Genomic DNA, 14033 nt, shown 5'->3' with positions numbered 1-14033 from the left:
GACAGGAACAAATCTTCATTAAGACTATCTCGGTGCATAGATCAATAATTATGCTGCACATGTTCTATCTACTTATAAGCGATAAAATTCTGTAAGACCCTGAAAAGATCTTATCTAAACTAAAAACTGATTCATTTGCTGAAAAATACGTGATTAAGTTTTGCAATGAAGAGGCGAAGAAATGACATTAATAGCAATTCTGCAGCACCTTTTGAAAGAAAATAAATGGTGAGTGTGGATGACAGGTGAGGGAGGAGTAGGGCAAAATGCAATGATATCTTTCTTTTTTGGGCCCTCTACTTGCTTTAATAGCTACACATTAGACAATCGATAGCTCAGGTATCGCCAATAGAGAGGGAAGACATATAGTGCGTGTAGGAGGGAAATATCATACCTCACAAGCAAATGTCGTCTAACGCTAATTGGATGTGGTTCGAACGCTTACACATCATTTTCTCTCGTACATTAAATATTTCATTAAAACTTTTAAGGCTTCCCCTGCCACCATTCCCCCACCAACTCGTGTAGTTCGATTTTTCAGATTTCTTTATTGATCAATGCTATTCAGTAAGTAAAACATGATAATTTGCATCGGGAATAATTAAAAATAACTAAAAAATGATTTGAGAATCGTTTCCATATGGTTTCACTTCATTAACTTACTTAAGTATGTTAAGTATTTCTTGCTTTCTTAAGTACGAAATACTGCTATTACGTAAGAGAAGGCGAAAAATAAAACAAAAATGTTCGCCTTCTACCCTAGAAATAAGTAACAACAGTGTAAACGTTGAAACAAAGTAAAAAAAATAAGCGTGAATGCTAGATTTAGCTCCGCTAATATTAAGTTTTGGTCGCTTTCCAGGTATAATAAGAATTTAAAGAGTATAATGCTGTGAAGGTATTTTGGATGGTTTAACACAAATATGCTGATGTTTCAAAAAAGCGCTTCAAGGATGTCTTTTTTTTTATTCTTCTTTTCTTTGTAAGTTATTCCTGGAATTAGGCTAAACGAATTTTATTAAAATTGGGCATTTGAAAGCCGAAAAACTTTTTTAGGGTTAATTTCAATATTCGTTTCAATAGGACCATGGTAAGCCCGGAAAGCTTCGCACATTAGTTCCATACATTCGTTTGGGAATTGTATATCGTAATAACTCAGCTCCGATTACAATCCAATATTAGAATTTAGTATTTATTGCAGATGTCCACACGATTCATTTTTGGTTTCAAATCGCATCATTTCTGCTGACAAAATATAACTCAATGACTCGATTGATACTAATAATTTCCTGGTGGAATTTAATGAAAATTTGTGTTAAAATTGTTAAGTTATTTTAAATGAACCCTCTTGATGGCAAAATTAGGGAAAAATTACATTTACAGGCCCTATGACATAAAAGACTCGATTAAATGTCAGTGATTAGATGTAGATAATTGTTTACGCCCATTTCCTAGTTTTATAGAAATATAAATATTTCTTACAATGTCTATACGTTCGCAAATAACGAAATTTGTTTAACGTGTGGATGGAACAGCTTCAGGAGAAAAAGACTAAGAGAAATTGTGTATTAAAAAAGTCCAAGAATAACATTTATGTGACTTAATTAATCCAATGTTCTTTGAACTTTTTATGCAACTTCCAGCTACGAAAGGTTGTAAAGCTCTAGTACGTACCGTGGGTTGAATAGGAATTTTTTCTACTGTCCTTAATTTTTATAATTTCTGTATTATTATTTATTTTTAACTATCAATGAATTTCATAGTTGGGGTTAGGCACTCTGGTAAGAGACTTTCACAGGACATCCGTCCATGTGCTCGGTAGAGGGTGTAGACTTTTTCGTCCCTCCATAACAGAGATTTCCAAGCTTCCACGTCCCACTGTACACGATCTTTGCACCCTGAAGACGACGCTGCCTGTTGGTTTGGTAATGTCGGGCTTGCTTATTGTGGTCCTACCATGGAAAAACATGTTGTGAGCTTTTGTGCAGATTCGTGTTCCAGTCGATGCTCTACCGACGGTGCAACACGTGCATTTGCACAGGGCAAAAAGTTTTTGGGAGCGGCAAAATCGGCCTAAAGTATAAGAAAAAAAAAAAGAAAAAAAAAAAAAAGTCATTTATTCCTTCTCTGATGAAACCAGACTTCAGTAAGTCGTTAGTTAAATTTTTATATAATAAAACTTAATTGTACTGCATATTTTTTTTTAAAAAAAATCATAATCATAATTATTATTATTATTATTTTTGGGCTACTCCAGGGAGTCCTTAGACTCATCGAGGGAGGCCCTAAACATCATGTCCACACAACTATACGCCATTCTCACAGTATCTATCATACCTTGCCTTGAACTCGCTCACTGTCATAGCACCCACAACAGACTCTGGCAGCTTATTCCACTCATTTACCACTCTAAAAGTAAAGAACCCAGCTCTAACACCCCTGCTAACCACACGCTTGCCCAGCTTTAATAATGTAGTATTTTGTTGCGATTAATATCGCACTGTCGGTGTTAATATCAGACGACGTGACTATAGTAGAACACCTATTTTGCATTTATTTCCGATTTCATTGTTGGCCGTGAGTTGACTTTGACTGAGGGTAAATCTCATTTAACCAATGAGACCAAACGATCATAATGAGACAATTGGTTAAGAGTAAACCAATTAAAGAAATAGAATCAAAACACATAAATACAAACTGTATTTATGTAATAATACCTTTTGATACAGTTATTAGGATTTCGCTTTGAAAATAATTTTAACATTTCACTATGTCTGATAAAATTCAGTATAAATTTTTTTAATTCATACTGAAGAGATCCTTTGATTTAAAAAAAAAAAAAAACCTATCAGGCGCAGAATATCGCAAACGCAAACCGGAAAAAGAACGCGATATTCAGAAACGAAGTGGGACTTTGCATAAATATCTAAAAACAAAACTGAAACAGCTCAAGTAGTACAAGAGAAAATAAGCGAAAGGACCGAAACCAAAAATTCTGAGCTCATGGCACTTCGTGGTACTTCTCATCCCAGTAATGTCGATGTTAGTAGCAATTGATTTTAATTATCCATGCAGATGCACATTTTCAGAACAAAATTCTACCATTAAAGGGTTAATTATCTCTCTCTTTCTGTAAAGAAATATAGTTTATGATAATTTTTCATTAACTTAAGAATTTTCATTAGCTAATGTTATTATTTAGAATTTATGATCAGACAGGTTGAAGCTTAGCTTAACATGGCTTTTAAGACGTCATTAAAAGAGTTTTTTTAGGGGAAAGGGGTGGCAAAAAATGCTATTGCACGGGGCGACAAAATTCCTAGGGCCCGCACTGTCGATGCCCGGAACTCCGCATTCTACGTGTCGGCCGACGAAGGCGGTTTCTACATGTTATCCTTCGTAGCACCCTACAGTCACATTCGATGCGTGTGGTGAGTCGTCCACTGCGGAGAGCACTTGCAGTTGACTTCCTGCGCCTCCATCTCAGTGTGGTATTACTGATTCACTCAGGATGGCCAATTTGTCAACAATTTGCCGAACAAATAGGCCAGCAACATTGCATCCTATCACAACGTCTCTTTCAGTTACTTCTCGCAGCCATTTCACCCGTACACAGTTGCATTGACAATTTATACCGGCTACAAACACGTGACTCGTTACATGGGACGATGCACCTTGCCCATGGGGTGTCCTTTAATTTCTTTCCAAGCAGTATATATGCATACTTATTTTAATACACTTTATATATTATATTTTCAGTTTAGTACAGGATGTTACAGAATGTGCTATATGATACAGTGCAAAATTCATTTTTCGATAAATAGCTATAAAGAATACTGATAGATTTGGACTGACAAAAATATTAATATGATATATACAGTAGAAAGAAAGGGAAGTAACTATGGATGAAACTTATTGTCGTAGGAGTAAATAATATCTTTAAGGGTCAGGTACAGGACAATGTTTTGTAGATGATATCAGTTAAGGTAATGTGATCTGGAGGGTAATTGTAGTTTTGGGATTATAGTATGGCTTTATACCCAACCGTCTTCGAAGCTAGATTAAGCTTTTGTGAAGACAATGGGATTATTGTTTATTTACTGTTGGTGTTTATATGCATGTGTTTTAGTTTCCTAAATAACTGATCCTGCGTTGTGCTAATTGTGCTGGTAGAATTTCCATAGCTCTTGTTTTAGTGTTCGATAACTGGTTAGGTGTTTTTAGTTGCGTGTAATAATAATAATAATAGAGGCAGAGAGGCAGTCAGCATCATACTGGCTGCACAATCAAATTCCTTGTTACACATCCCAACAAAACGGCGTGAACGACTTTGAATTTCTTGAAAAACTATGCATTACACTAAACTACAGAAGATCTCAGGGTAGTTGCCGTAGCCCAGCATCCTGTTGTTCAGCTACGGCAACTTCTTTGGATCCTATTTACACTGTATTAATCGTGTGGTATAATGGACATCATGCTGAATAAATAATTAAACGAACTAAACAAATTTAAGCAAAGACATACGAGTGAAAAGGAAGGATCTGTCTTTTTCGAACAGTCTCACACTTGCTTAAAAGGAGAGTTTTAGAAAGCGAGTACATGCCCTGACGAACTAGTCGTAATGAGTAGAATATAACTCCCTCCTGCGCACAACACGTACGCTGAACTAATCGAAGCACAACATCTAAATTGAATGGTCAAGAGAGGGTTAGAATATGAATGTAATCACGATTATCACCGCGCATCAAATGGTTACACTTAAATAAAATACCTTGTCGATAAAATAATCACTTGACCTGCTTTTAGGCAATCTGGTGAACAAACTTTTCATTCTGACATGAGAGGAAGTAACACTTTCTGTTACTATGTAAGTTGATTGCTTCGTCTTGGGGATTACTTATGCTTGCTGGGAGAGACAAGCAATACTCGAGTTTATCTAATTAAATAATCTTTAGTTTTATTTAGTTTTCGTTATTTTACTATATAAAATGTTATAATCGTATAGAAAATAGGAGTTAATGTGATTTTATCAAATGGAGAGAAAAAAAAAATATATATATATACACACACTCTAGTCTGGAAATAGGAGAAGCTATTTTAGCCCTAACTCTTTTGCAATATCCTCAACCATAGCCATCGTTGATAGTGGGCCAATGCTATCAATAATTTCATGGGCATCAGGAAGGGAAAGCGTATAGCAGATAACTTCTGCCATGCCATGGTCCTAAATCCTAACAGGTAATATCTGAAATAGTGCGCGTTTTATGGTCTTTTTGAGTTGCAGGGTTAAAACAGGAAGAAAACCTGCTTATCTTTGTCCCTCTGGTCGGCTACTAGAATCGAATGTCAAACGGTCTCGTGATACGGATACAAACGCCATTGCCAGAGAGTTACACACCCATAGAAAGTGCTGTCAACTATTTTCCTCAGTTAAAAAAATAGTGTTACTGTCAAATGATGCTAAACCATTACTGACCAAAAACCATTACTGACCTTATGTCTCAAGTATACAATTACTACCACATACAGTTTGGTACATAATTTCACTTAGCACTTCATTTTAGGAAGGAAGCTTTCTTTGTTTTATGTTTGGGTCTATGCTTTAAGACAAAAGTAGACATATTAATTTAAATTTTATTTTCATAAAACTTCCTTTAATAATTATTCATGTTATTTCACAATACTTTATAGTTATAACATTTCATAATTATACAAATAATTCATGATATTTCATAATTATTTCATACAACTTTCATTAATTATTATTATTATCCAGGTATTATTCCTTTTTAAAAAAATAGGAATATTTTGCACATCCTTTGGTTACCATAGAATCGAACATTTCATGACCTTTAATCCTAAATTTTAAAATGACTTGTTGACATTAGTTTTGTTTTTGTTTTTCTCCTACCACCACCTAAACAGATTTAACTTTAAAGAAGTAAGCTTTTTTATTGGTGAGTTTTTCGTTCAACCTTGGTATCTGTTGTTAAGTGTCAACAGACAAGAAGTACGTTAAGTCAGTCCAAGCAATAGCTAGGACTGACTGCGGGTCCCGAAAATAGAATTGCTGCCTGTAATATTTGGCTCCTTTTCACGAAACACTACAGAACACACGCTCCTGATGAGATATTTGTTATAGTGTCAGCAAAGTGTCCAGCTTTTAAAAAAAGTATATAACCTTCAGAGTAACACGACAAAAACTTTTAACATATTTTGGCACTGCTATATATGTGCTTCATCATTCTTAATAAACAGCTTAACGTTGATTTTCTTCGTTCCCTAGAGGAGAAAGAAATCGGACAGGCAACTAGAATCTAGCTGATTAGGACAGAGTTGGAGCTGCAGCTAAATCACTATGCCGTATTTTTTTTGTAGATAATTCCTGCAACACTTCCGCGATCTATTTGTACCCAAACATCCGTCACAACATCCTTGACAATACGGCTTTAATAATTCATAATGTTTCTTCAGTGATGTGATGGTTTCTCAGCTAATATTTAAAACACGGGTTTAGCTTTCTTTAATTTCACGTTTAAAAGAACTGTCACACAGAAAAATGGCGAAATAGTACTCAACCACTCGCTGTCTTTGGGTTTCAAAAGTCGAAATGTTATGTTCTTTTATATACATTCCAAACACTTGCTCTAAACCAGTGATGGCGAACCTATGACACGCGTGTCAGCACTGACACACTTGAGGGATTCAGGTGACACGCCTTGGATGTTGAAAAATATTGGTATTCTGATGAAAATACTAATTTCAATAATTTCGCTTTATTAAATTAATTGTATAATATGAATTCATAGATTGTATATCAATGTCCTATTAAATAAATAGCCTAATATGATATCTATAAGTCACCATCTGATTAAGTAGTTAAATTTATAATGCATGTATGCAAGTGTCACATCAACAACGCCAATATTTAAAAAAAAAAGACGTTTGACACACCTGGGTAAAAAGGTTCGCCATCACTGCTCTAAACGCATAACATAAATTATGTTTCCTGGGATGAGTACTCTCGTCCCTGATTCCGCTCTGAAAGGTGTGCCAAGGCAGTTCACAATAAAAGCAACGCATATAAAATACTATAACTTACTTAAAAAAGAAATTTTCAGCTTCCTTTCATTGTATATTTAAGCCCATAATGCCTGTAAAAACACGATTAACTAGCCAGACTCCCTTTGAAAGGTCGAGATTGCGAAATACCGTGCTCTGTCCCAACATGGTCAAAGTTGTGCTTTTGGGGAGAAACAAGCACGGTTTTGCTTTTATTTAAACTCTTTTAATCAACTGTCATGGAAAATGTATTTTGTTACTACTACTTCTAGAACAAACTCACCAATATTCTGTCAAGAGATCATGAAATTTTTCTGCAACTGGTCCTGATATTGTCTCTGCTTTTTTCTCAAACCCTGCAATCAAAAATTAAATTTTATTGTCCAGTATAATTTGTACTCTCTTATCGGAATCCCTTTAGCTGAGAAATTAGTTCCTACTATCTTACTATCGCCCTGTTACTCTTACTTTAGTCCTTTCCAAATCATTGGAAAAGTTCATCAGCAGCTGACCCTTGCAGCACTTTGAAGCTTCCCTCTAAATCAACAATCATGAATATAATTCCATCAGAGGCTTCTGAAGTGGCCCTCTTGATTATGTAGAGATCCGCGTTCGAATCCCCATTTAGGACTCGAAGAACCCTTTATAAGATTTATTTCATCTGAAGGCGATTTAAGCGGTCCCATAAGAAGGTTGAAGGGTTTTTCTTCCGTAAAATCAGTTTTTCATTCCACTTTAAAACAGGTTAACCGGTCAGAAGAATACTCGCAATTAACAAGCATAAGACTGGCCTCACAGCCTTAGTTGCTTCCAATGTAATTGGAAAACAACCAACAGTCACGCTATGGCGAAGGTTAAAGAAACTCGTGCATTTTTACAGATATCAGATATTTGACGTTGCTCAGTACAAAGGTCTTCTGAACAATCTAATGGATGTCTTATGATCTTATCTTTCAATTTACGATTGGACGTCTCTGGTCAATACAGGTGAGAGGGGCTTTTTTTGTCGTATTAACCTTCGTCTATATGTTTTTTTTTTCATTTCTTTCACTCTCTTCTTACTTCATGTTAATGATCTTATTTTCCTGATTGCACACCCTATTTATATCTCAGAAGACAACATTCTGCACTTTGCTTTCTCTTTTCAAGAAATCGTACGGTGTACAAACAAGCAAGATCACAACTACTTCTCCAAGCACTGATATTCTTACTACCTCTCCAATGAGAAAGAGAGAAAACCTAATTGAGTTCATCCCCCCCACGCACACTCAACCCTACCTTATATGCTATCCAACTAGTGAAGAAAGGATTTTTCCTTTTTGCATTAACAATAACTCGAAATTTCTTCTAGCATAAACAGCTACAGCTTCCATAACTGTAACTTCTGATGATGCCGTAGCATCAGAAATGCGCTGAGCGTTCTCTTCAGTTCCAAACAGCAGTTCTTATCCGAATAAGTGCATACATTCTACTAATCCTAATCCCAAATTCGTCCTGAAATGTTACAATAATTCTATGCGTGAGGAAATTACCCTCCTTGTGGACTCTACTGAACAGAGAATGATCAGAATAAAATGATCTCCTTCCCCCTTAGGGATTTATGTTCTTATCTGGCACACAGACATTCAGTATATGCTGTTTGCTTCTTCTTCTTCTACAGACGTTTCTACGAATAATGTTCATTAGGGCGTGCATCTGTGAATCCAATAGTCTCTCTCTTTCTCTCTCCTTAAAATTCGAACAACAATCAAGCAATCAATATCAGTTAAACTCCAGACTTACTGTAACTATTTATTCTTTTCATTTGGTGTCTGTTCCATTTTCCCTATGGACAACACACCCACCGTGTTTCCAAGAAACTAAAAAATATAGACATTAAAAACAATAAGTTTCTTCTTCTTTCTTCCTAACACGTGTTATTGCTGTTGTTTTATACGTTCCATTGGCTCGTATTTTCGTAGTTACTGGATATAATACCTATATAAAATTACACTGTTAACTTATTCTTACTCTGGTATCCGTTCTTCTTTCACAGTAAGGTCTTAATGGAATCAGAATTGTGCGTTTTAATTATGCACTTTAGCCGGTGGAAACAAAAAATACATTGTGCTATCAAAATTAACAGATTTATATCTTTACGATGAATATTTAAAAATACACAAACAAAAAAAAAGATGAACTACTTGAACAGATGATATGGAAATAAGCAATAAATAAATGCTATTTAAATAAAGTTCATAGTTTTTGTAAGTCAAGAATCTGAGCCACCTTCATACGATGTAGCTCAAAGTTCATCTACTCAAAACAGATAAACCGGCCAGAAGACCATTTGCCATTAACAGACATGATACACTAGCTTCATAGACTTAGTTGTTTCTGTCATAATTCAAAACAACAATTAAAACGCTGCAAATTAAAAATCACAATGCAGTATGGTTCCCACCATTTCAAGGTTTCTACATACTGTAGTTGAAATGCGTTGCTTTAAAAGCATTTGTAATTTGAGTGTTCATTTCTAAATATTAATATATTAATTTATTTGAAAGTAATGGTACTTTCAACTTGAATGCATTTTTTTATTGTTGTTCATCTCTTTCATTCATATTCGTGTAATCCATCCGAATTACACGAGCGTTATGAGGGTTTTCGTTGCTCATTCATGGCTAGTCAATTTGTTTAATACTATTATGTTTAGTTGAATTTGTACCAAACGTAGTAAGGTTAAAGAATATTCACTACCTAATGTACAAATATTTTCGTGGTGAATAAGGTCCAGCGGATGAAAATAGCAAAATATTAAAGTTAATAAGAACTAAACTGAAATGTATAGAAAGCGATATTTTAAAAATGACCATATCTGATTGAAATCAGATTTGTTTGTATTTTCGGTCTTCATACAATATTATGGGTAGAGAGAGAGAGAGAGAGAGAGAGGTTTCATATAGCGCGTTAACATTGAAAACAATTATGTATATGTGTTTTTGTTATACAGTTATAGTAGTATAGCAAACTTAAACTTTTAATAATAAACAGTTATTATCTGGTGTTTTTAAAGCGATGAGATTTGTATCTGTATTTCACTTGGGTATCCATCCCTAACTTCATCGATCCACTAAAAATATACCAAACACCTTTCTCTGAACAGACTTGTCAGCGTAAGTAGAAAGGTGTTCAACGCAGTCTGTTGTTTTGTTCTGCACCTTTTCAGCAGCTCTACATCGAACGAAAAATGGTCGACAAGAATGCCATTCCTAAGGTGCTATTCCATGCCAACACCATGGCCTATGCAACAAGTATCCGAAGTTAAAGGTGTGCACGAATAAAGATAGTAACAGAATCCGTGTGATTTTTATTTTCAGATATCGCACTCTGCCTTGCATTAGACGAATGGATGTATGGATAAATGAATGGATGGTTACAAGTGACGTAGTTTAGCACTTGGCAAGCGCTACTGTGGCAGTGGCCTCCAAGTAAGCCACGGGTATCACTGTCATAAGATGAACACACTCACGCGCTAATAGCGTTTTGCTGCGCTCTTCGAGTGTCTCCATATATGCTTGAAAAGTAACTGCCTCTACGTAGATATTCATAATGAATTTAGAGAATTTCCAACCATAGTAATAGCAGTTAAAATATTCTTTTCACCCAATCATATCAGGTATGCCAATTCGTTTGCTCTATTGATTTGCACAGAATTCTATTTTTGACACATTAATTGAAAGATTAGAGTGAAAGAGGGATAATTTAACTTTTTACTACATATGTATTTTGAAGGACACATTGCAGTCATAATAGGCTTTAATTTTATGCATTATTATTATTATTATTATTATTATTATTATTATTATTATTATTATTATTATTATTATTATTATTACTGCTTTGCACCTCTGTAGACTCCAATGACCCATTGCGAGAAGTCACTCTATTACAAACCTACCTACTTCACAATCCATCTGTCTTCCATGGGATATATTTTTGTTTGTAAACTTTATAAGTTTAATGGCGCTTCTATTTTAGATGTTTTTGTTAATGTGGCTCCCACCCAATTTTTTTTTTTTTTTTTTTTTTTTTTTTTTGTAAAGCCGATAGTAAATTCGTACCGTGAGTGAATTATTATTTTTTTAAAATATTTTATTAATTTTATAAATTTTGTACTCTTTTTTTTTATTTTACATAGTCTGGATCCTCTAGAGACCATAGATGGATAAGTTACTTCAGGCCATATGTGCCATTCTACATATCGTGAGGAATCTTTATTATTTGAAAGTTTCAATTAACAGTGAGGGAGCAAGTGTCATATGGAAACAGCATTATTTTCTCTTTCCGGAAGCTCGTTTTGGCAAGCGCTGCATTATTTATTTATTTATTTATTTTTCTTACGCAAACCGGCCAAAACACACATGCAATTAACAGGCAAAAATATACAGTAGTGAGTAAAAAATGTAATGCAGACAGCGAATTGTGTACGGGGATAACTAAAGTGGTTTCCTACGAGAGCACTGGGATTCCATTAACTCTCATTTTTAACATTTTTTTAATATTATTTCTCAGATAAATTACATACATTATAGGAACACAATTATGCATAACAAATACTTTCTCGTACATAAAGTTTTTTTTTAAATAATAATAATAACTGTTTACAACGTATTGTTACAACGTATTATTATAAGATTCAAAATGATGACTATTACAGATGTTTCTTTGCAATTTTACACTCTATATATATAATATCAATGGATGTAATCACTCTATATTGCATACTTTTGTTACAGTTATTACATACATTTGTTTACATATGATACGTACATTATATGCATTTGGTTACATATGATACATCTTGGACGAGAACTAATTTCTCTGCTTTCATCCTCGAAGCTTATACGTAAGCTTATCTGAGGATGACACCAGTTGGTTATTACTAGTTAGTGTCATCCTCAGATAAGCTTACATATAAGCTTATCTGAAGATGAAATCATAGCTACGAAATCTATGATTGAGAAATTCGCGCGCGCGCGCGCGCGCACACACACACACACACACACACACACACACACACACACACACACACACACACACACACACACACACACACACACACACACACACACACACACACACACACACACACACACACACACACACACACACACACACACACACACACACACACACACACACACACACACACACACACACACACACACACACACACACACACACACACACACACACACACACACACACACACACACACACACACACACACACACACACACACAATAACTTGGAATGTATTGATGCGTCACTGAACTGGAAGCCTGAGCGAATATATTGTGTTTCTTTAAATTTGTATGGTATTTTGAGTGCGTGTTTCTTGTTCATAGTATGTCCTTAGAGCTCTTTTTAGGCTATTGCAGTTTGTAAGGTTTCTGTATTCAAAAGGTAATTTGTTTATCATGTCTGGGATGTAGAAGTTTCGCATGACCTTTCCGTAGTGATTACTGTATTTATATGTGATATAATTAGTTGTCTGACCACTTTATATGTGATATAATTAGTTGTCCGATCACAGGTGGTTTACAAACCACCTTCACTACTGGTTTGTAAACCACCTGTGAAGAGGCCCGTCTATTCCAACATGCCTCAGCTTTTCTAACAAGGTTTGATGTGTAAGTGTATCGAATTCTTTAGTTAGATCAATAAAGTTAGATCATGTAATAATAATAATAATAAAGTTATCAGACCAGTTTAGCTGTTTTGCAAAGGGACCAGGTCAACTTTTCCTCAGAGAAAAACTTGCTACGTCAGTATGGGCCTGGCTAATTCACGCTCAAAAAATAAAACACGAAAAATTTGATTGTACGTACTGTTTCTAAACTTTTTAAATTGCTGAGATTTAAACTTAATTTTAAACTAGACACCAAACTACCTAAAGCCCAAATCAGGAGTCTCAACCCGTCTTTGATGGATGAGAAATAGATCAACCAATGACATCTAGGAAATAACAATTTCTTAAACGTTGCTGAAATATGTCTGAGAGAAAAAAACCAAGACGATCCCGGAACTCTCGTTTGAATAGTTATTCTGTTCCCTCCTCATAGATAATTATTAAATGTTCAGAATTCTTACATTATTCTCGTTTTAAACTTAGTTTACCGTCCTAGTTGAAATTTTTGGAATGTGAGAGTTTTAATTTTAACAGAAATTAAACAATTATCTGAATGAAATGGACTTTCACAAATATCGTGTGGGAGTTTGTTACGTCCAAAGAACAGCCACAGCCTGATGCATCACATAAAAACAAGAAAGGAACAGTAGTATATGGGTATGTTTGGCTTATGTGCTGGAGATTAATTTTTTCGTTCAATTTATCCAAGTTAAATGAATCGATAAGTGTTTATAGTAGTCGAATACTAAATTTCATCAGAGAGAATATTGTTATCGTACCACACTGCTGCATTATCTATAAAAAAAAATTCATTATTGAAATAAAAATTCATTGATCAACGAGTTCTGAACTTGTGAATGAGAATACAGCGGGTAAAAAGGCATTCATCGAGTAGTCTTAAACCTACCACTATACTGCAATGTGTGCATGTGACGAAATACACGTGGCGGAAGCCTCTTCTCCAATTGCTTCCCTAAAATACAGCTTGTAACTGTTCAGCCTTAACTTATCGATATTATCGGTTTTTTTTGGGTTTTTTTTGCAAGAACGATCGTAATTTTGATGAGAAATTTATGTTCAAATGACTTTATAAAGTACTTTAATAAAAATCCAACGAAGAGGTGTGTGAAAAGTCAGAGTAGCTCTAGTTATGAACACATTCCATCCGTTTTGCCTGGTTTCATTTGCCAAGTGTTCCGTAAAAATAATTGATCGAAGCCAAAATTGGACCACATGAGCGTCATATTTTGTGTAATCCTCAAATTTCGTTAAATGCTATTCAGGAAGGATGGTGTTG

The 14033-nt window shown here is 34.8% G+C and overlaps 1 protein-coding gene across 4 annotated transcripts in view; it reads left to right on the top strand.

The window, feature by feature from the left end:
- The window catches only part of LOC150105270 (inositol hexakisphosphate kinase 3-like), a 250209-nt gene that overhangs the window by 109524 nt on the left and 126652 nt on the right, over positions 1-14033 (top strand). Inside the window, exon 1 of one of the 4 annotated variants that reach the window (XM_090394044.1) lies at positions 10574-10720. The exons of the other annotated variants lie outside the window; for them this stretch is intronic. The gene's annotated coding sequence lies outside the window, so the exon portion shown is untranslated. Of the gene's footprint in view, positions 1-10573; positions 10721-14033 lie in introns of those variants that run through there. 4 annotated transcript variants of the gene reach the window in all.

The sequence above is a fragment of the Typopeltis vanoorti genome, chromosome 6 (genome assembly GCF_054136105.1).
Source record: "Typopeltis vanoorti isolate ZY-2024b chromosome 6, IOZ_Tvanoo_1.0, whole genome shotgun sequence".
NCBI classification, from domain to species: domain Eukaryota; kingdom Metazoa; phylum Arthropoda; class Arachnida; order Uropygi; family Thelyphonidae; genus Typopeltis; species Typopeltis vanoorti.
Note: the sequence above shows the minus strand (reverse complement) of the source record. Positions and strands in the feature narration are given on the sequence as shown.